This window comes from Canis lupus, chromosome 6 (assembly GCF_048164855.1).
Source record: "Canis lupus baileyi chromosome 6, mCanLup2.hap1, whole genome shotgun sequence".
NCBI lineage: Eukaryota > Metazoa > Chordata > Mammalia > Carnivora > Canidae > Canis > Canis lupus.
This window is the reverse complement of record NC_132843.1, coordinates 25213366-25238560: the sequence shown is the minus strand read 5'-3', so window position 1 is coordinate 25238560 and position 25195 is coordinate 25213366. Positions and strand designations below refer to the sequence as shown.

Below are 25195 nucleotides of genomic sequence, written 5' to 3'. Positions count from 1 at the left end.
GTGTTTGGCTCCGTCTTCACTCAATGCCACCTATAGCAATGATGCCCTCTAGGTAGATTTCATTATTCTAAGAACTAGGCTGCAGAAGATGACATTGTTCATCTTCTTCAAGTGATGCTACCTATTAAAACTAGAGAAGAAAGAACTTTGAGAGAATGTGGTAGAGAATCCAGGTCCACAATCAAGATGCCTCTTTGTAGAAGTGGATCATTAAAGAATAACATAATCCATTAACTGAATAAACATTTATTGAGCACATTATATATGTCAAGTTAATCTTGAAATAAATTTACACTCTGACAGTGCTTTGCACATAATAGAAATGCAGGCTGAACTCAAGTGAATTATCTGAATATATACAAAATGACAAGGGATCTAGGAGAAGGGAGCCTTGAGGCATGTGGCACAACAGGAGTAAAATCATTTCAAATTTAAATGTTATCCTTAGTTTATTCCAAGGAGATGACTGACATGGAATCAAGTGCCAATTTCTTATGTCACCAACTCTAATGCAAAGGCAACCAACCCATGGCCACTGATGGCACTTCAGGACTTTATACTATTTCCCTGTTACTGCAATCACAAAGAGAATATTTTCAATTAGGCCAAAAAAAATGTATCTTCCAAAATAAAATAGTGAATTTCATATATTAAGAAAAAGACTAATTATATTTGGTATGATAAATTAGTTTCATATAAAAATGTGAATTTCTATATTCTACTTGTACTCCTCCTATCCCAATGTGTTACCAATGGCTAATACTATAGCATTTCTGAATGTGTTCTATGAAATATTAGTCCCAAGTGATACTCCAAAAGAACTATCAAATGAGTTAGAAAAGAGCATGCTGCATTCTTTGCAAACTCACTAAACACATTAAGGATATATACTAAAGTCTCTGAAAAAAAAATCCTGCTTAACTGAAGAAACCTCTTTAACTCACTATTTCCTAAGAATAAGCAAAAACAAACAAAAAACAGCAAACAAAAAAACCCAAATCCTCCCCCCTGCAATATTTAGCAACATCCCCTATTATAGTATGCCAAGAAATATACTTGAGAAAATGCTGTACTATATTTATGACTCAGAACATTAGGAAAAAGTACCTAGCAGTTATACTTCCAGGAATATTTAATTTTATTAGCCAAATGCTTAAAATATTATTTTAAAGGTATACAAAACATCTGTTCCTCTGTGGAAAAAAATAATGCACTGTGATGAGTATTTTTCTCTGTGCAAATCTGTAAAACTGAAAAATAGATCCAGGAACTCTGAATAGCATTGACAAATGTATATGTAACATTCACATGTAGTTGAAAACACTACATATTTGCAATATTACCCAACATAAAAGTCATCTTACTCATCCTCCCAATGGAGACCTCCCTCTAGTTCCTCTAAATCTCTCTCAGTGTTGGGTACTATCCTCCTCCTCATCACCCACGACTGAAGCATTTCTCACACTCTTCAAGCCATTGTACCTCAACAAAGTTCATTTTTCGGTTTGCCTTTTGGCTTCTTCACTTCCTAATTCAAACAGTATTTGCATCACAGGAGGATAGTTCGATAGCCCCCAACCCTACCTTCAGTATCTCCCTGCTCCAATGCAGCCTACCCACTGGTGCCAAAGCAATGTTCCTATTTAAAAAAAACTAACAAAAACACTGCTTAGACTCCTCAGGCCATGCCATACACTTGATTTCATTCATTCATTCATTTATTAAAATCAGTGGTTTCAGAAGCACAAATTTTTAAGTGGAAATGACAGTCTCCTACAGGATAGTTGGCGCCTACCTCATCTCCAATGCTCAGATTACTCTTCACCCTCAGACTACTCTCCTATAATCTGATCCAACTCAGTAAATCATATGCTTCCATGGTTTCCAATCTCTCTGTTTTGGTTCATATTAAACCCTCTGCCTGAAAATGCATCCCACTCCTTGCTCCATTTACCACTAAAAATAAAACTTTTAACTACGGCCTGTATGGTGACACCTTTTGTGATCGCAGGGCATTCCTGGATTACAATCTTGACACTTTGCACATCCCTCATGGTTTCATCAAAATTTTTATACTTCTAACTTTCCTGTCCCTACCAAGTACAAGTTTGGGGACTCCATAGAGGATTGTCACATATTCATTTTTGTATTATCTGACAAGCAATCTCAATCCACTCAAAACATGTCTGTTGAGATGAACTTGATCACTGCCATGAAAGCTGTTACAATCATGCATTTCTATACATAAAGCACCTGCAATGACTACTATCTATATTCTGTTGCAATTTATGATTATAATCCTGTGTGTCAAACACCATACATACCACTCAGGCCACACTGGCCATCTTATATATGCATGCTGTGCATTCCTGTCTCTTATAGACTTTTCCGTCCTCAGTAATGTGATTCCAGGTTAGTTACCAGTGAAATGGTCCCTATTTCCCCACCAGGAAGGCTAGCTAGATTAAACAAAATGGTCAAATGGTGGGAGTTTGGGGAACTGATATAAAAATAAAGAGAAAGAGCACACATTATTTTCAGTGGAAACATAAGCTGTAAAGGTACAAAAACAATTAGCTGGTGCCTACCGCTGCCTCCACAAAGAGAGCCTGCCAAGAATAAAGTTAACCAGAGTAAAGGAGAGCACAACATGGAAAGAAAAGAGGGGGTGTGGGGAAGATGATATCACTTGAACTCCTGCATTATCTAGTCATGTTGAAGGTCAATCCATCGGATGTCCCAATTAAATAAGCCAATAAATCCTCTGCACTTTTTTTTTTTTGACACTTATCAAATAGGCTAAATGATTTATAAAGGCTGGCCTCCTTTTTCCAGGCCTCATTCTTCTCATCTGTAAAATGATGAGTTTAAAATAGGTGTGCTTTAAAGCTCTGCTAATCCCTTTCTGGCTAAGATTTTAAATACAATTAATAATGGTTTGACTATTGGCTTACTCTTCACTCCAGCCATGCTACCTGTCTTCCTACTCCCTTCACCTTCAATGTCTTCTGTTTTCCTCTCTTCCTATTCATGTGTCAAGATCCCCTTACCTTCACTTCCTAAAAACTTCCAATGACCTCTCCAGTCCATGATCATCTCTGAAATTCCAGAAGCTTTATAGTCATTACCACAAGTGTAGCATTTAATTCTGTGCATCTAACACCACATTGCTTGATGGCATCTAGCAAATTAGGACTGCAGCTTCCTTAGAGTTCCTGGTGGTCCCCTCAGGGGCCTGACAGACTTGGACACTCATGAAACATTCAAGGGCTGTTGATAAAGTAACATTTTACAATTTACAGAGTAGAACGAAATTTGAAGGTTGGCAATACCAAGTACTGGCTGAGAATGTCCAGAAATAGAAACTAAGAAATACTCTAGTGAGAATATAAATTGACACAACCAATTTGGAAAGACATCTGGCAATATCTAGGGAAAAACAAAACAAAACAAAACAGAAGTATGCATGCTCTGCAGATCAGCATTCCACTTTTTGGTATAGACCCCAGAAAACCTCATGCACATTCACAAAGAGACATTATTTGTTTTAAGAAAAAAGAACTGTCAATAAACTAAATATTCACCAGTAGATGATAGCTATAGACAAAAACATACTTTTACCTATATATTCATAACAAGACTGAAATTCTGCATATATAAATTCTGTTGTATAAAACACAGCAAATTTATGACCCAGATTGCCTCTGAGAAAAAGAGGAAATCAAAGAAGTTCGTTTTACCTGCTAGACTTAATTTTTAAAAAATCCATAGCAACTATGACATATCCACAACTGTGAATTTCAGCCACTGGTTGTGGTCTACGGTATTTTACTGTATTTTCCAAAATTTTCAAAACAGAAAATCACTCATTTTTGTTCTTTTACCCACAATTTGGCTTCTCTCCAATTCTATCAGATGCTTCCCTTGTGTCCATGGTGTCATTGTTTAAAGATTCTTGTGCAAGCAAATCAATACATGGAACTTATATGGAAAGTATAAAGTTATATCATTACACAAAATTAAAAGTAATGAGTCCTTCTCAATTTCCCCTAACTCTACCTATTACTTTAGAAGTAATGACTACTAAGGATCTACCATGTTTTTTTCCAGAGCTTTTCCTCTGTTTGTATGCATAGATGCCTGTATTCAACTCTACAGTTTGGTATTTTAAATTTATTTTCAAATAGAAGACAGCAGTTAGCGCACACTGGTAGGTACATGCTTCTTTGCTTAATTACACAACCAGATTTTCCCACAGAATTAGTGTTTGTTCTTAATATTGTACAGACTGGATATTAATATTCATAATATTTTCCACATCCTATAGAGTAGAAATATAATTTTTAAAGCATTTCCTTATTTAACATTTAGTTTGTATCTAATTTTATCCACTAAAATAGTGCTGTAATAAATAATCTGGTATGTACTTCTCTCTATATAGGAGCTATAGATTTAATGCTTGTGTCCCTAATCCCCAAATTCATGTTGAAACCTAGTCTTCAGTGTGATGGTATATAGAGGTGAGGGCCTCTTGGAGGTGATTAGGTCCCGTGGATGGAGCCTTCATGAATGGGATTTGCATTCTTATAAAAGAGACCCTGGAGAGCTTTGTCCCCTTCCTACATAAGGACTCAATGCAAGGTGGAACATTTATAACCCAGAAAGTCGGCCCTCACCTGACTCTAAACCTGCAGGCACCATGATCTTAGACTTTGCAGCCTCCTGAACTGTGAGAATCAAATTCTCTTGTTTATAAACCACATAATCTGTGGTATTCTGTTATAGCAGCTCAAACAGACTAGGAAAATATGTATGGCTACTTCTTGAGAATAGATTTCTGAAAGAAATTATTAGCGTAAAAGAGTTATTTTAAGGGATGCCTGGGTGGTTCAGTGGTTGAATATTTGCTTTCAGCTAAGGTCATGATCCTGGGGTCCTGGGATCGAGTCCCACTTCCAGCTTCTCTCAGAGATCCTACTTCTCCCTTTGCCTAGATCTCTGCCTCTCTGTGTTCCTCATGAATAAATAAAATTCTTTAAAAAAATAAAAAATAAAAGGGTTATTTTAAAATTTTGATAGTTACTTCCAAATTACGCTTTCTTGAGAGTAACTATTTTCCCTACCCTAGTCAACATAGTATTAATCTTTAAATTTTTGTTAATCTGTCCAAAATGGAAAGAGGTCATTACAAGTAGAGGGAACAGAAAGAACAAGGCACAAATGGACAAAACTGAATGTGGTAGACAGAAACATGATTATTTATTTGGCATTTCCAGGGGAGGGAAGGGTGGTTGGGATCAGTTTCCAGAGGGAAGATATGTACCCTGCCATGCAAATGTCTAAATCCCATGGCCAGGAGCTTAGACTTCATGAAAGAGATAATAAAGAGCACCAGAGGATTTTAAAGAAGAAAATGCCCTTGTCCCTCTGTTAGCATGAGGATAGATCTAGAACAAGACATTCCTAGAAGACAGATTAGGAGCCTGCAGTACTGGACTGTAGGGAAGATGACAAGAACCTCAACAGAGCAATGATGGTAGGTCAGAGATATGGAGGAAGAGTCAAAAAACACATGTGAAGGGACGCCTGGGTGGTTCAGTGGTTTAGTGCCTGCCTTCATCAGCCCAGGGCATGATCCTGGAGACCCGGGATCGAGTCCCACGTCAGGCTCCCTGCGTGGAGCCTGCTTCTCCCTCTGCCTGTGTCTCTGCCTTTCTCTCTCTCTCTCCTCTGCGTGTCCCTCATGAATAAATAAATAAAATCTTAAAAAGAAATGCATGAGAAGAAATAGTGTGGGGGGAGGATCAGTAAGACATAAAAACCAACTAGATGTGTCAGATGGGAGGAGAAAGAATTTAGGATTACTTTAGGGTCTGGGGGTAAATGGTGGTATAATTAGGTAAGACAGTTAATAGAGAAGAGGTCAATCTGGAAAAACAAAATATAAATTTAGTTCTGGACTTACTAATTTAAAGGTATACATCCAGAATTCTGATGCATACATGCATCACAAAATTAATGCTGGAGTTAGAGAAAAACACTGGGGAACCATCGGCATATAGATGGTATTTAGAAAGGTGAAAACTGATAAGGCACAGATGTAGAGTAATAAAAGAAGAGAAAAATGACTGACTTGGGCTTATTATATTCCAATAGTCAGAAAACTACACTAGAAAATATTTCTGAGATCACAAAAAAAGGAAAAAAGAATCCTGCAAAGGATTTCATTACAATAATGAAGTGTAACTCTAACCTCAGGATACGATTATTTTAGAAGTCAGAATAAATCTCTGTATTTATAGGAAGAAATAACCTATAAATGGGAAATTACCTAGAGTATCTTGCCAGCAGGAATCTTTCTTTTAAATATAGTTTTCTTTTAAGAAGTAATATAAGAACCATTACTAAGTATCTGTCAATGGATGAAAAGATGAGAAAAATCACTCAAAATCTGAACCCCTTAAAACAACTCTAAGTATTTTATAAATTTTCTTCTAGCCTATTTTTTTGGTGTGTTTCTAAAGTTATAATTTACCTAAATGTTGAATTACAATATTTCATTTTATGTTATACCCTCTCCATATTATAAAGCCATGAGAAAGATATCAAATGGTTAAAAATATTCTATCAACTTATTTCAAGTCCATGGTTTTCAATCTGTCTATATATTAGAATTTTCAGGAGAATTTTTAAAATGTAAATCTTTAGGCAACTCCAAATCTCCAGATGGGGCCTGAAGAGCATGCATTTTCTTGCATCTTTCCAAATAATTCTAATTTGCAGCCAACTTTGAGAAGCACCATACCACTCACTGGTAAGCATTTAAATTATGTCCTTTATAATTGAAATAGCATTAATATGAATACCTTAGCACATACAGTATTTTTCTTATATTTAGGAATATTTTAAGATAAACTTGAAAAGTGGCATTATTAACTCAGGATATATAAATTATGTAATGACTTTTCACAAATAATGCCAATTGGCTTTTCAAATAAGTTATTTTGGTTTATATTCTCACTGATAATTATATAGCAGGAAGTGTCATTTGGAGTCAGAGTGAAGTGCATGGATTGATTTAATTTGTTAGGAAAACTAAGAAACTATCTCCAATGGTTACTTTACCTTGCATTTCTATGATTATTAATAAGATCAAATGCTTACCCACGTACTTACTTATTCCTTAGTTTTATACATTGGAGCTCTTCTGTTCATGTCCTTTGACCATGATGCTCTAAGGTCATTACTTATTTTATTAATTGTTTTATTTTATTTTTATTTTATTTTATTTTATTTATGATAGAGAGAGAGAGAGAGAGAGAGAGAGAGAGGCAGAGATACAGGCAGAGGGAGAAGCAGGCTCCATGCACCGGGAGCCCGATGTGGGATTCGATCCCGGGTCTTCAGGATTGCGCCCTGGGCCAAAGGCAGGCGCCAAACCGCTGCGCCACCCAGGGATCCCCTTATTATTTGTTTTTATAATCTTTTTATATAATACCTCCAGCATATTAACTAAAAATGTTTACTTACTTAATATATTTTGATATGGAGACACATAAAAATTTCAGTAGTTAATTATGTCAATTATTTCCTCTGAACTTTGTTTTATAGCTTTTAACAGTTAAAAGTTACTTCCCTATCAAGGGTAGATTCAAATGTTGGGTTTGAATTTTTCTCATTTTTTCCCAATGGTATGACTTTTCAAATATAAATTTTCAATCATGTACATATCTTTCTCAATATAAAACACAACTAACACATTACATGTTCAATAAACATTTATCCTTTTCAATGGTTTTCTATGGTTCAGAAAGAATAGTTTCCTTGTCCATTTCTGATTCATGCCCCTACTTCTCTGCAGAAGAATCTGGTACTGCTCATCAGAAATTCCTTGATCAGCAGAATGTCAAAAGAATTCAGAGTTTTGCTGGCGACAGGGAAATTTTTACCTTTAAATGTTTGATAAAGGAAATGTCTAAATTTAACTGCACCAACCACTCCTGTTAAGATTGGCATTCACACAAAAAGAACAAATGTCAATTTAACTTAGTTGTGTTTTCTCCTCCTTCCTCCTCCTCTTCCTCTTTCTTTATCCACTTATATTTTTAAGGTAATTTGTTCAGTGGTAGTCATCTACTTAATTAGAAGTATTACAGTAGAAATATATTTAGTAAACATAGCTTTCTGCTTTAAATCAGAAGTTTTATGAAACACAAACGTCATTGTTTTTTGGGACGGCATGAAATACATCTACAAAATTCAGATTGAATTACAGAGTAAAAACAAACTTTACAAAGGGCCTAACTTCTAAGCAAGATCTATTATGGAAACAATATGCTTTGAGAAAGGAAGAGTAAATACAAAGACTAGTGAATTAAAGAATCCTTCTCTTCCCCAAACTTAGTATTTGACACTTAAAAATACATCTAAGAATCTGGCAGTAGGCCTAAAAGAAATTTAATACATCTAGTTCTTGTTTTAATTTCACCCTCAGGAAAATATAATTCATGAGAGGCATAAGTTAGGAGAAGGGATTACAGAAATGCTATGTCTCCTACAGTAAGCCATATTAATACTCTTCCATACAGAAAAAAATCCAGTAAGATAAAGATAAGAATGCCCAGGATCAATGCAAATGTAAAAAGAGAAAAAACAATACTGTTTTAGGCTAATGGTTTTGGAAAACTACAAAATTATACACACATACATATTAATAAATTCCAAAAGTAATGTTACTAATATGTTATATATGTGTTACTTCTGTTTTATAGAAATAAACATCTTCCTTAGGAAAAAAATGCGCATTTTGATGACCCATGGGGAGAAATGTATCTTTAGACAAAAGATTTCCTGTACATTATTTTACAGCTATATCAATGTTCCAGCCAGGCACACAGAGACCCTCCAGACAACAACTCCAGTAACAAAAAGGGAGAAAAATATGTAAATGTAATCGGAGTGGAAAGGAAGAGAATTGATGAGCCACGATAATAATTCAAGTACAATTATTTTCAACCTGGACCTCTACTTAATCAACTAACTAAAGGGTAACTGATTAAGCAATTGCTAGAATTATAGAGAACTATCTATGTTTATGTAACAATAAGGGAAATATCCTTGTGCCTTCCTTCATTTTTCTATGTTTCAAAAAACAAAACTCGAGATATGGCTTCTGGCCATTTGGCAAACATATGAAGTAAGCACGACTCCAACCCACTCATTTAACCTGAATTAATATTCTTGAGGTTTTATATAGCCACGTAAAGCTTTCAGGAAATAGTTCCTCGATGCACCTGCCACCTAATTCCATGAAATCAATATTTCACTTAAGCTAAGTCAGGAAATCTTAAGGTGGTGAATTCAATTATGACTGTTACTTCATGAGCTGTTAGTAGATAAAACATATCACTGAAATTGAAAATCATCACATTTAAAGAGCTTTACCTCCTTTGGGGGGGGTGTTTCATAAGGTACCATTAACATAATTAATAACAGTTTATCATGTTAGAGTAAGAATAACAACTTTAATATATGACTGTATTTTTCTATTGCCAAATGTCAGTTTATAAACACAAAAACAATGTTCTCTCTGGCTATGCCTAAAATAAATCTATTGTGTGATAGGAGTAAGCTGCCCATCAATATGAAAAGAAACACTGATAATATTGATTCAAACTTCATTTAAAGATGAAAACAAGTATTTACTGAAATCCAGATATATTACTATTTAAGCAGGAAACAAAAATTCACATCTTCAGTCATAAGCACCATATTATACATGAAAGGCAATGGTAAGCTGAGGTTTCGTATAAAGTTTTGTAGATACATTAAAAAAAAACAAACAAAAAGCATTTATAAACAGAAAACACCTAGAATTGGTCTTCAAATGCTGTCTTTTCTCAGATAATCACTATCTGATTGACCTCCATGCACTTGATTCTTATGGTTTTCTAGGATCCAATGTGGGTATTGCTACTTCATTTTCACAAGAGAGAATTCTGGACAAATGTCTGAAAAGATAAAATGCAAAACTCTAAACCTATTTATCCCATAAGTGACAAACATTTGATAATCATAATATTGCTCATCTTGTCACCTGGCTTATTAAACTGAGTTTTAAGAAAATTCTAGAAATTTTCAAAACAATCACTATGCTAGTACATTCCTGTCTTTCATTTCCTCCTTGGTTTGCTCATGCCTTCTGATAGGCATTCTTTTTCTTCTTTTTTTTTTTCTCCTCTTTGCGACCCCCACTTCAAGTCTAACATTTGCCTGTGGCTTAACATTTGACTGTGATGGAAAGACTGAGCTTTGGAATCAGCAAACTCACACTCAAATGCCAGATCTTCCACCTATAACTGAAGTAAGGCAAAATACCGAACTTCTCTCAGAATCAATTCCTCATCTGTAAAATGAAGAAACAGCACCTATTTCTCAATGTTACTGTGTGGATTAAATGAACTAAAAAATAGAAACTGCTTGGCTCAGTGCCTGACACTGATCAGTTACTGCATAAATGTTAGTTTCCTGCCCTTTTGCCAAAATGACATTCAACAGACAGTTCTAATGATATTTACAGATACATACATCTGTGTTTCTTCTTTGCAGTTCTTTACCTGTATTCTAATATTAGGCCTAATAAACTTCCTCCATGTTCAACACTCAGCAAGCTTTTCATTACTCTGAAGGAAAATAACTGAAATAACATTTCATAAATAAATAATAGGCAAGAAAAGGCACCAACTTTCTAAAGAACATGTTCAAAATTAAAGAAACTAGCATATTCTCTGTAAAAACTTAAAATGCCTAAGGAGTTTAAGGAGAGAGAGAGAGAGACAGTATTTATGCTGCAAAACTCCTTCAAAGTACAACCCAATTTGATTCTTAGTAAAACAGGGTTAGAAAAATGAAGTGCTCTCAGTGAAGATAAAGCAAAACATTTACTGGGAAAAATCAGCCATCATCCTCAAGAATATTTATTAACGTGGTCAGGGTACTTCACTTAAAAGAGCCCCAAGCAAAAGGGTGAACAAGCAGACTACAGCTTTAACAAGAAAGATCATTGAGATGCAGTCAATGTTCACAGGGAAGAAGGCTCAGATATATAACAAAAAGGAAAATAAAACATTTCTAACATTGCAGTAGGATTTGCATGTATAGATAAATTGGTAGTCAAAATATGGCCACAGTTTACACAAACTGTAACTCAGAGGAATTAGAAAGCACACCAGGGCCTCCCGAATTTTCCCTTTCCAACAAGTCACACTTCTCAGTTTCAATTCTAGTCTGCACTGTCACACTGACAAAACAGAAATAACGTATGTGAGCGACATCCATCTGGGAATCACCCTCATATCCTTCTACACAGTCATTCAAATCACACTGCCTGGCCTCCAGGTGTCCAGTTGTCTTCTCAAACCCACCAAACGTGAACAGGGGAATGAGTGACAACTACACGGTTCCACACAGGAAGACCCTCAATGTCCATTTTCACCCGTCCCTAGCTGGTACCTACCCGGAAGGAATGAACGGAACCACTCCAATGCAATCCCAGCCACTCCTGCTAGTTCAAGCATTCGGTTCAGCATCACCTCATGACCAACACGAAAGCAGCTGAGGCTCTAATATAATCATCATGGAAAGTTGTCCCAAATCCTTCATTCGAGGAAGATCCTTCATACACACCAACGCTGTCTCCAAGCCATGCCGGGGTCTGAAACCAGACTGGAAAATATTATATATGTGTATATATAGTAAAACTCCCACAAACCACTCTTCTACTATGTTATATTTATTTACAGCTGCTTAATCCATCCTATAGATATAGATATATAGATATAGATATAGATATATTGCCTTCTCAAGGTGAAATATGAACATTCAAGGAAAGATGCTTTTCATAGTAGAAGGTAAACTGAAAGCATATGAAGACCTGGTGCTGCCTGGTAAGGTAGTTGAGGTGGTCCCAAATGGAATATACTCTGTCCTGAAGGGAAGAGAGAAAACACAATATTGGTTTCCAAGGCTAATCTTCTAAACTTGATACACAGGATCAAACTATTCTGGTGTTTAAAAAACAACAAAACACAACACAACACCTTGGCTTTTTCAGGAGATGAGGAAGCAATGCCAGATTAACTCTTGAAGCTCTGTTTCATATTACCAAACATGTGCCTTCTTCCTCCTGAATCCCACTATGTGGATGCCACTTTGATAATCCTGGCTACCATTGCCTTGACTGCATTATCAGAATCTCTACAGATCAAGGAACCCTCTACTTGCTCATCATACAGACAGGACCAGAAACCTTTGAATGGATATCAACTTCAAATGGGGGGGGGGGGGGCGGAGATCAATGGAGCCCCAAGAGCTATTATATGTTAAAGAACAAGAACAAACCAACTTATTTAAAATGTTAATTTTTCCCTCTCACTGCTTAATGGATAGGCTTTTAAGAAACAAAGAGACAGACATTATGTAGTTTTCAAAGCTAAACCAGCAAATGTACTATTTTTATCTTCTTGAAACCTTTATTATAATGTTAAAGACTACATATTTCCTTTTTTGCTGCCCCTTCTCGGAAACTAATATTGAAAACTAAAACTTCCAATCCCCGCACAAAATTTAACTGTTTCTCTATTTCCAGAATGCCTAAAATAAAAGTAAATGGGTTAAAGCATTGGAGCATTATTTTCTATGTACTTACCCTAAATTATTATTTGCATTAAGCAAATGGCTGTCTGACTGCTTGTCATATATACTTCCATTTAAAATTAATAAAATTCTGTCTTTTAATCTCCATTTCAGTTGCTCTACTGGCCAGATTCATCTCATCCTTGTTAGCTACAGTCTGTATTAAAATGAAAAATCTCAGCAATGTCCATCCAGTATACTGCCTCCTCTACCTACTGAATATATACTTTGGTTCCCAAGTCAACTATTCTGATATTAAATACGCAGAAATCTATCAGGTTAGGACCTGAGATTTGTATCAAACATAATACTCATTACGGTTTTTTTCTGGACACTTTCCACTAACTTCACTGCATCTCATAAAAAGTGACATTGCTCTCATAAGGAAAATGCAAAAACTAAATGGGTCACCTAGGCAAAGGACTTAAAAAACACTATACCAAAAGAGACAGACCACATGGTTGATAGCTAAAACTTACTGTCCATTTGGTGCTTAGCAATATATAATGCTTTTTCTCCTAAAATGTTAAGTCCTCTTGTTTGACATATTGACCCTCTGTTGCACAACCTGAGGGTCAATTACAGTAAGTGTAAGAGTCTTCTCAAACCATCCCTTATATAGATGTCGGCTAAAGATGTCTGTAAGTGATATATGTTCAATGAAATAAACATTTGCTGAGATACCTACTATGATCTAGGGACTATACAGGATATACAAACATGAGTCAGATGGGCCGCTAGCTATCTTGCAATTCATAGTTTAGATGGAAAAAAGACATATAAACAAAAAGAACTGTGATAAAGATTCATTTAAAACCTCCCTTGAAATACAAAAAAAGGAACCATATTTCTGCCTGGGAATCACAGGGAAAGTTGCCCAGGGGAGATGACAATTTGCATCTTAAATGATAAACAGGTAGCAGGATAGCAGTAATGGTAATAATCAACAGAAGCTAAGCATTAGCATATATGTAATTTAGTAGAATCTTGGAAATCAGATCACTACTCAAAAGTAAAATACATTCTGTCCTATATTTAGTGTAATAGACAGCATTTCCATTTTAGTATAATGGAAAACTCTCAGTATACTACGAACATTTAATACATATTAAACAAGCCAAAACTGTGAGAACCTTAATGACAGAAGCACACAAATAATGACATAGATTTTCCAAATAATTAATCATTTCCTACATGTCTAAATGAAGACCTCCTCAGAAATAGTAAAGTGTTTTTTTCATTAAAGTCTATTCTTCAAAATTTCATTTTGTCCTTGAAGCTTCATAATCAAGTATCAAACAGAATTTGGATGATAATACAAATACACAGGACTCTGAGACACATTTCCCCGCCCCCCCTAAAATACTAATTATATAATTAGCAGGAGGTACTGTTAGGGCACTACATGTTAACACATAGAAGTCTGGAGGGTGCAAAAGCAGGAAATATCATATTGATATCATTCATTCAAAAGGCTAAAGTGAACCAGGGGTGCCTGGGTGGCTCAGTCAGTTAAGCATCAACTATTGATTTCAGCTCAGGTAGTGATCTCGGGGTCTTGAGATTGAGTCTCCTGTCAAGCTCAGCCCAGAAGTTAGCTTGAGTCTCTCTCTCTCCTCACCTCTGCCCTTCCCCCCCCGGCACACACTCACATGTGCTCTCTCTAATAAATCTTAACAATCTTTTTTTTAAAAGGCTGAAGTGGCCCAAATGTGAAAGCTAGCTAGGGAAATAGTTTCTCAGTTACAAATAGGACCCCCAAAAAGGCATCTCATTTAATGAAAAATTATTAACTTGTTGGTATATTGTAAATTAGGAAAATCCCTGATACCAGAGTTCCAACACTGGTCATTGGCAGACATAAAAAACAACTCAGGATCAGAGCTCCAGGACGGGTCAGTTAAACATCCAACTCTTGATTTTTGCTCAGATCATGATCTCAGAGTCTTTAGATCAGTCTGGCTCTGCACTCAGCAGGGAATCTGCTTGAGATTCTCTCCTTCTGCCCCTCCCCCCCACTTGCATGCCTACACACTCTCTAAAACTAAATAAATAAACCTTAAACAAAAACAACTCAGGGGCACCTGGGTGGCTCAGTCAGTTAAGTGTCTGCCTTCAGCTCAGGTCACAATCCCAGGGTATCAGGTCATGAGCCCCTCACTGGGCTCCCTGCTCAGTGAGGAGCCTGCTTCTCACTCTCCCTCTACGTGACACTCCCCCTGTTTGTGCTCTTTCTCTGTCAAATAAACAAATAAAATCTTTTAAAAATCCCTAAAACTCAGAATCTGCTTAATTAGGTTACAATGGCTTTCAATCTTATCACTGCATCTGAATTAATAACATAAACTAGGGCTCCTGGGTGGCTCAGTCAGTTAAGTGTCTGCCTTCAGATCATGATCCCAGCATCCTGGGATCAAGCCCATGTCAGGTTCCCTGCTCAGTGGGGAGTCTGCTTCTCCCACTGCTCTCCCTCCCCCCGCTCATGCTCTCTTTCTCAAATAAATAAAATCTTAAAAAAAAAAAAAAAACAAATTCAAATCCCTTATGAAATTTTAGATAAAAGTTTAGGTATTAAATAACATTACATACTTATTGAAATCATCTTTTGGCACCAGTGTTCCAAACACCACTGAAAAATACCTTAGAATACAAATTTGACTTGAAACCCATTTAATCTTGATTAATTTCCCCAAATTCCTAATAAGGCAGAAAGCAGTGAAATCTCATTAGTCAAGTATCTTCCAATTGACAGCACATTTCCCAAATTATATTATTTCCATAGCAGTCTTATGATGCAGATAAAGAGATGCAATTTCCCCCCATTTTACTGGAAAGATAAAAAAAGACTGAGTGACTTATCCAGGATAACACATTATTTTAGAAGCAGAAAGAGAGAATTAAAATTCCCATCCACTCAATCAGAAAATATCATGAGCCTATTACATGAAGGGCACCATGGGGAAGAGACGAATCAATGAGACATGAACTCTACCATTAAGGAAATTGCAGTCCTATTATAACAAGAGAAAATCTGAGAGAGTTTATGAGATGCTACAACAAAGGAACACACATATTATGTTATAATGGAATAGGAAGGATAAAATAATTAATTAGAGCTAGAATTAAAGAATTCTTTACTGAGGAAGTGGTATTAGACATTGGAATTGAACTCTGGAGGACAAGAAACGGTGAAGGTCATTACAGGCTGAGCAGAGTCAGAAAGACTTGAACATACACAGAATGTTTACACAAAGTCAAGTATATAGGTAATTATGTTTTCAAATGTCAAAAATGATAATACATATTTAACCTATTCAAGTCCAAGAATGAGATTTAATTTAAAAACAAACATAGCAGAGGCTGGTAGTTTTCTCTCAATAACTACCTTTCCCTACACTTAAGACTCTTTCATTTTAGCTGGGAATACATTTCCTGCAGCAGAATATGTTCTCCAGCTTCTCAATCAGCTAAGTGCAGCTCGGTATCTGGCCAATGACAAGAGGAAAACTGATACACTTAACTTTCAGAAGGTTTCAATAAAGGGACTGCATGTGTCCCTTCCGCTGCTTCTTAGAACATTGTTTCAGTGGCAAGCCATGTTAGACCATCAGGAGGAGGACAAAATCCTAAGGATAATGAAGCAATAAAACAGAAGGACCCAATTCCCTGAATATCCTGATGTAGCAAAATTATAGTCAGAAATCAATATTATCATATTGTAAGTGAGGAATAAAACAACATATCATGAATTCATAAGAATTTGATACCTCCAAGTTATACTGAGCTTAACCTCACTTAATCCATAAAATAATTATTATATATATTCCATACTACACTGATATACTAGAGATTCATTTATAAGTCAAACAAATTATCAATGCCAGAAAAAATAATCAATAGGTGAAAAGTAGATTTTTGCTCTAAGTGCACATTAGTTGACAATTTACCCATTGGACTTCTTGGTCCATTCAATGTTATTGTGATTACATCTAAATATTTAATTGCTATCCATTTTTTACAGAGAACAGAGGAAAATTTAATAACTAAACAAAAATACATCATCACAGTGTGAATGAAGAAACAGAGCAAGCTGTAAGAGCCCAGAGGGGAGAGATGAACAGAGGAGAATGGCTGCCAGATGACCTGTTTGCATCAACCTGTCTCTGGGCAAATCTATTCACCCTTTCTTCACATATTACTTCATATTACAGGCATTTCAAAGAATAACTGGAATAAGAATATTTAATAAAATGATCTAAGGCATCATACTTTACTGAGCTTACTGGCTATCTACATCAGCCCACGAAGGAAGGGACATAAGGTGATGTCAACTGCTCCCCCTGTTCTTCCCAAAGTTCTTTGGGCAAGGTCTTGATGGCAACAAGGAGCTGCTGAGGCCAAATCTGAGAGTATTAAATTTCTGGTTGAAGTATAAATTACAGTACAATCTCTCTCACACCCCTAACTTCTGCCAACAGTGTTACAAATATGTACTACTGGAAGCAAATAAAATCAGGTAACAGAGGGGTGACTGGATCAATGAAAACCCATCACTTCAGGAAAATTGAATGAAAGACATGTTCCTTCTAATAGTACCTTAGAATAGAAGATTTATCTTCTTTTCTTTATACAGTCTTGCCTTCACTTACTACTAGGCTTTTGAACATTCTTAAATTCAAAACTGATCAGCCTCATCTAAGTTTTAAGATAAGTCAAATATTTACCAGTTCTATTATAGTGGACCACTCACCTCTACACCTTAGTTTATTGATCTGTAAAATAAAGGTTTAAGACTATATGATCTGCAAAGTCCTTACCCCAGAAACAGAATATTATAGCACTGAGTTAAACTTCACCTCAGAGTGCAACCTGATATAATAGAGGCTGCTCTAAATGCACTGTTTTTAAGGAAATGTGCTTTCAAATAAATTCTCAAAAGCATTGCTTAAAGTTGGGGTAGTAATGACAACAGCAAACAGCCTCTTCTGTAAAACAGTCCTGATGTTAACAAAGGGTCTAATTCTTCAGCTGTTAGGAATTGTTCAGCCCATTATTCTTCTATCCCAAAAAAATCTTCTAAGACAGACTGGAAATTACTTGGGTGACCAGGTGGTCGAAAATTGGGTAAGGAAAGGACTAGATTTAAAATAATTATCTACTCCTATTCAAGTTTCTACAGATACTAGTTCACAATTCCTCATCACTCTTTTTTATGAGAAAACAAGTAAGAATATACCATTGTATCTAATATCCAAACTAATTTATAAAACTTTGAAAACTAAGTTATGGGTGGCTGCTCAAAAGGTAGTATCTAAAAATAGTATATTACATAAATCCTAATTTAAAAAATCAAGTTAACATTTCTAATATTAAGGCTGGATAAAATAATTGAGCAGTGAAAACTGTTCTAAGTAATTCCAAATAGTACTTTCTGTATTCCTGATTCAGTACTTTCCTTCTTGGTGTGGAGGTGTAAGGGGATTCCAAAGTGATCCCTGTTTATCGTTAACACTTCAGAATTTAAGATTGGAGCCATTTAGACTTTCCCACTAGCAATAGCTTCTTCCAACACATCTTCATGAATGACAGCTTTCTGTATCTAGTACCAGCAGGTCACCTTCAATAAACACAAATTAAGCAAGAAATTGAAAAATAATCATTGTACAAATTGCTGTATTTCATGCAGACATGCTAGAAAAGAACTAAATAATGAATTCAGGTTAGCTGTAGTGGCCTGAAGGAGAATGTTCTCTGCTTTGAAATTTTACATTCCTGTACATTCATTTTATTCTGAAAAATGAAAAATAAAAGTAAAAAGGAAAGAATATTATTTTTATATCTTCCACTAGAAACACAATGGATGGATGAGATGAGGAAGGATGGATAAATGGTCATGATATAGATTACTAAGGATAGTAAAATTCATCTGTCACTCTTTGCGTAAGATAATTTCTCCAAAAAAGGCCTAATGCTGCTTCTGAAACCAGACTCACTTATTCACTTGGGCCTCTTTTCCATCCCCTAGATGTACTTCTTAAAAGGAGAACAATGTTAATAACTTAGCCTACCCCCATCTAAGGATGGTTTAGTCAACCCAATCTATTTTCATTCGGTTGTTGCACCAATGGAGTCAATGCCACCCTCTAAAATTCCCTTTCAGATTATCTACAACTTGTCAGCAACTATGTTTTGGCTAGTCACAATTTGCAAGCTCCCCAGAAACAAGCTTCAATCTGTAGGTCCAATATCAACAATAAAATGGGGAGAATCCTATGGAGTCTTTGGTCCTCCCATTACCTGAGGCATGTTTCCTAACCTCAGGTAGGAGACCTTCTAAAGCAAACAGTAAGAAGGTACATTCAAATATGCCTTGCTGTTGTCTGTAAGCCCAAATCTTCAAAGTCATACTCACTTTGGACATAGCCTAAAAAGCTGCTAAAGGGGATATGTTTGAGGTGGAGGGTGGGGGTGATTTACTTAATAGAATCACATAACCCATACCTTCCTTAATCAAAATTTTATTAGGCTACAAATATTTAAAAAGGTTCAGTGCAAGTGGTTCCGTATCAGACATCAAATCCATGATTTGCCACTTGTTAGCTGTCTCAACTTACTTAACCCCACCTGCTTCAATTTCCCTATCAGTAAAATGGAAAATAAAATATCATCGACCCACCTTAATGTTTCTAAAAATATAATTCATGTACAGTCCTTAGCAATATAATATAAGCAAATGACTTAAAAATTAGGAATCCTTTTAACCATCAAGCCCTTACTCATTAACTTGCTTGACATAGTCCATAAAGCATAGTATCTCAGCTCTCTGCCAAACAAATTAATGAATAGATATGTAAATTCTTTACAGTAATGGCCTTATATTTGTGATGGAAAGACAATATTTCTTGATATGTTGGAATATCAAATATCTTATCAAGAATTCAAGGGAGAATTAGAAATTCCTAAATTTAAAAACTAATATATATATAATATATAATATATATAATATATATATTTATATGTATATAAATAAATAAAATTATGCACTAGGCTGAAGACATGCTTCACAGAGAAGAGATGAAAAGACCTAATTAAATGACACAGAAAAATGGTCCAGAACTGTGTTGTTAAATCCTCAGAAACCGGGACTACATTTTATTCATTCATTAATCTAGCAACCTCTATCCTCTCAATAACATAGCATGTGCTTAATAATGGAATGAATACATGCCTTAAAGCTTTCACAGAACCTCAGGATCTAACACTGTGAGCACAGTGAGTAGGAACTTAGTAGGTATTTAATTGATTACCATTATGTTCTGAAACCTTCATCTCCACAACTTTTTCTTTTCTCTGATGTCCTCTAATTTGACCACCAATCACGAGACAAAGCTCTGCACCTACTCACGTGGTCAGACTGAGAACTGGGCAGAGCCTGAGTACAAGCCTTGCACAGCATCTAGAACAGATTTTAATTTTTTTTTTAATATTGATAGACATCACCTGAACTTGAGGCAGAATCCCAGTCCATGATTATCAATTTGATTCTGCATTTAGGCATCTCAGGAGTTGCAGGATAAATAATCCTTAATTGTCCTGAAAGAACTAAGACTTGTTCTTAGGAATTACACAAGGTAGCTTTTGGAAAACCTGGCTTAACAAAGCATCGTAATTTTTATTCTCCTGAAAACAAATCAACTATAAAAAGAAGTCCCCATGTCAGCATATTAACTGTTTTGCATTTGAATTATGTTGTCAAGTTCAAAACAACGAGGCAAAACTAAAATCATAGGCATATGGCAATTAAGAGCACAAGCAACGAAATTAAAAGATAAAGAGAAAAATACCAGTTAGAAAAAAATTAAATAAAATCATCCCAGTTTAATGCCTATTCCTTCCCAAAGGTTTTCATCTGCATAGGATACTTAGAATCACATACAATGTAATTTTATATCCATTTCTGCTTCTATTTCTGCACTGAAATATTTATAGAGTGCTCAGTATTTCTGGAGTAAATTATACCTAGATCTTGATAAAGCTGAAATCACCTAAATTACCTTTTTTTGTACAATTATTTGGAAGAATGGAGAAAGAAAGCTTGACAGAATAAAAAGATGTATTAAGAAATGGCCATTTCATAGCTATAATTGCATTCCTTAGTGAATATTGATGCCTTGAGGGCTATATGCAGTCAGCACAGCTACTTTTACCAAAGGCTTCAAATAAAAGCCAAATCAATTTATATTGTATGAATATACACATTATATTTGAACACAAAACTTAAGCCAAGTATTCTACTGGTTTATGTGAAAAATAACATATGAAAACACATATTAGGAGTATATAAAAACAGAAGCACAATACAGTGTTAAGCATAATGTTATGAATACACTCCAAGATTAATCAGATATTCAAAATTCTAGAAATCTTATGTTGTGTGTGAGTTCTGGCACTCTAAAGTTTCATATTCAATCACTATGATGAACTGAATTTTTGCGCTCCCAAAATTCATATGGTGTAGCCCTAGCCCCCAATGTGGCTATAGTTGGAGATGAGGCCTCTGAGGAAATGATGAATGTTGAATGAAGTCTAGTAAGGATGGGGCCTTGATGCGATAGTAGTAGTGTCCTTATAAGAAAAAATGGAGAAGAGCTCCCTCCCTCTCCCTGCACACACACACACGCACACACACACACACACACACCCAGAGAGGACAAGTGAGCACATAGTGGAAAGGGGACCATCTGCAAACCAAGAAACACCAGAAACCTACCCTGCTGGACCTTGACTTGAGACTTTAAGCCTATAGAACTGTGAAAAATACATTTCTCTTGTTTAAGCCACCCAGTCTGTAGCGTTTTGTTGTGGCAGCCTGAGCAGACTAAGCCAATCACTATTAATATGACTTCAGTCAGGGAACAAAGAAGAGGTCTGTTCCAAATGTACTATCTTGGCGTGAGGCGTTTTCTCTCTGAAAAGTGCTACCTCTCCTTTCGGAAGCCCCATCTTACAGTCTTTTATGGAACAGTGTGATGACTGCTGGAAGCGCATGTGACTATGCACATGCAAGCACATGACAGGGTGACATGGTTCAGGAACTCCTCATGGGGCTCTACTTCTACCTTCCCAAATCACAAAGAGATAATATGGGAAATGTGGCATTGGAAGACAAGTAATTACCTGTGGCTACAATAACAGATGCTTGGCTACTTAAGCTTTAAAGCTGCAGATGTCCCATCTGATTTAGGTAGAGCTAGGAGTTGGAACTCTACCTTGTAAGGTAATGTTTCACATAATTACTTTTTAACTCAGGAAATGCTTCCAAGGGAATATATAATCTTATTCCCCTGAATCACTTTTTCACAATAAGAAAAGTAACTTAAAGTTAAAAAAAAAATTTTTTTAGATGAACTAGGAGAATGGGATTAAGAGGTACAAGTTTCTTATTTTAAAATAATGAAGTCATGGAGATCAATTACAAGTATAGCATAGGGAATACAGTCAATAATATTGTAATAACGTTTGGTGACAGATGGTGATTGCATTTATGGTGAGCATTGAGTAATGTAGAAGACTGTCAAACCGCTATGTTGTACACCTGAAACTAACTAACTAACTAAATAAATAAATAAATTTAATTTGTGACAGACTGTGAAGTAATTTTTAAACAATTAGTGATATCCATGTATACATTTTGAATTCTTATTTAACCAGTTTTATACCATTTAATCTAAAGCAAGTTAATTACACACAATGCCAATGAATGACATTTTATTTTAAAGATTTTATTTATTTATTCATGAGAAACACAGAAAGAGAGAGAGGCAGAGACCTAGGCAGAGGGAGAAGCAGGCTCCATGCAAGGACCCCGATGTGGGACTGGATCCTGGACCCTGGGATCATGCCCTGAGCCAAAGGCAGACACTGAACCGCTGAGCCACCTCTGTGTCCCAATGAATGACATTTTAAGTGATGTTTTCTTCAGAAGGACTAAATATATATAAATGATCAGATTGCCAATTCAAAATACCTTATAAGATATAATGTCTGTTTTCATTATTTATATCATAAACCCTACATTATCAGAATATCATGCATATTTATTTAGGTATCATGTGACTAGGAAAATCGTACCGTACCCAATTTCATCTAATTATCACCAATCATACAACGGACAGCATCTTTTGATTCACAGTTTGCTAGGTGCAGTATATTCTCTGGAATATTGTGGATGATCAGTTAAGAAATTCTACTGTAAATGGTAGTGTTTGAGAAAAAAATTATTTAAAATGGGGGAGACTGGGTTTAAAGAGACAAGATAAGAAGATACTGTATTAATCTCATTAAAATATTATAAGTGCAAAGACTGAATGGCAAGGAGTAGGGATACAAAGAAAGAAAGACGTATTTAGGAAGTAGAACTAACACTACCCAAGAACAGACTGGCCAAGGGAGCATCGAAGAAAGGAGCTGAGAATGAATGTTTGGGAACTCTAATCTGAGTAATGATGACAAGTAAAATTTCATATCAGAGAAGAGGTAAGTTATTCTCAAGGCTCACTGACACACTTACATTCACACAACTATACGCATGCAAAAATAAATGTAGATTGTCCTATGTTTCTGTTTAATAACACCATTGTCCGATTTGCCCCTTCTAAGTAGCTGACTGTGCACACCATTTACACAATGAGAGGATTAGATGTTAGCAAATGGCAGGGGTGACACTGTGAGTTAACACTGTAATTCTAAAATGCCTCAGCACAAACCAGACCACCATTTCAGTGTGAAAGGACGGATGCCAACATGGAGTCTAGAGATAAGAATTGATTTTGCAGTAGAAATTATTTGTGTTTCTTTCTTATCTCTAGACAAAACATTTCAGCAGCTAGAAAGAATCATCTCCTATAGTACTAATTAGAAACGTAAATCTCACCAAGAGAAATGCCAAGAAATTTTATTGTTTGTCACTATACATGGTAATAGAATTTTCTGACATTTATCCCCCTAGAAAAATGCAACATCTTTAATAAACCACAGTACGAAGTAGAGATCCTAATTTCAGCACATTACAACACAGACTGCAAAACAGAAGACATGCAAAACCTAAGGCAAGTAGCTAAAAACAAATTTATTCCAAGAATTATGAGTGTGAATAAAAACTTCTCATTGATACCAGAATAATTGCAAAATCTTGGGTTGTCAATTGCATGTTCCACATTGCAAAATCAAAAATATGTCCATATTTCAAGTAACACTAAACACAACAGAGACTGTTTATAAAGTTTTTCAAATATCCCTACTGTGGTATGTAATTATAGGCTGTTGCTCTGCAAATGGTTGATGAAATCTAACAGATTTTTTTTAAGTAAGGCATCTATAATCTTGTAAAATGTACCTCATAAATATTGCCCTACCCCCAAAACAGAGGTTTTTTTTTTTTATTGTTTCGTGTGTGGTGTGTTGGATTTTTATTTTGCCTTTATTTTATGACTGCTTTACCTCCATTCGCAAACTATTTGCCTATGCGTAAATAATATGAAAACTAAATCAAGGTTCATGCTACATTAATGACAGGTATCTTGTAATGATAATGCCCAGCACATAAGAAATTATCCCTCTCTGACGAATAGCTGTTCTGTTCTCACTAGGTAAGTGCTGCGAGCCTCACTCCTTAACCTTGCTGCCCCTGGACGCGTCGCTATATGGGAGCACATACTTCTTTGGAAGCATCACTTTAAAAATTACGTGAGCAGAGAAAAACATATCCTAAGGCATCAAAAATCCCTCAGTCCTCTTTGTAAAGGAATTAGAACCTCTGAATAAGCAAACCAAAAACAGAAAAGCAGAATTAGGACAACCCCAAATGCCATCCAAACCAACATGGTAACCTGAGTTACTCCTCTTTTTCTATGAACATATTTCCAATTACTGGAGACAAGTGCTCTCTTTGGCAGTACATATACTAAAATTACTGCAGACAAGATCATATTCTACAGTAGCACCCTAACTCCCTGAGGAAGTGGGAATGTTTAGTCAAGCAGTCCAATCAGGCATATCAAATATCCATCCACAAAAGCAGCAGACAGGAATATGCACATTTTCCCCCTCTATACAAGCAATATGGCTATTTCATTGATAGTAAGGTTCTGATCATCTGAAAAGCATTCCAAACATCTATGTGTTATTAATTGTTCACAACTCATAAACACAAAGTAACAAAAGCTTGGAAATACTCAGTAAAGCAAATATATAGGTGGACCAGAATAAAATTATACTGATAAAAATGTTCTATGTTATACAGAAGGAACTAAGACCTCCGAAATATATTTTCATTAAGAATTCTAGAAAACCATGCCATGCTATTTTTTTCAACAAAAATCATATGTCCTTCTGACCTTTTTGTAAACCACATGGAAAGTATTTATTTCAGTCTGTCTTTTCCAAACAGAATTTAATCACACACTACACATTTCATCAATAACATGAAAAAGATACATAGAAC

General features: G+C 35.6%; 1 protein-coding gene across 7 annotated transcripts in view; it reads right to left on the bottom strand.

The window, feature by feature from the left end:
- Positions 1–25195, bottom strand: part of ASXL3 (ASXL transcriptional regulator 3) — a 188594-nt gene that overhangs the window by 128374 nt on the left and 35025 nt on the right. For 2 of the 7 annotated variants that reach the window (XM_072829182.1, XM_072829183.1), the window contains exons 3-4: positions 11933–11986; positions 11516–11724 (exon numbers count right to left, since the gene is read on the bottom strand). The exons of 4 other annotated variants lie outside the window; for them this stretch is intronic. The gene's annotated coding sequence lies outside the window, so the exon portion shown is untranslated. The remainder of the gene's footprint in view (positions 1–11515; positions 11725–11932; positions 11987–25195) is intronic. One more of the 7 variants, XM_072829181.1, reaches the window with a different exon arrangement.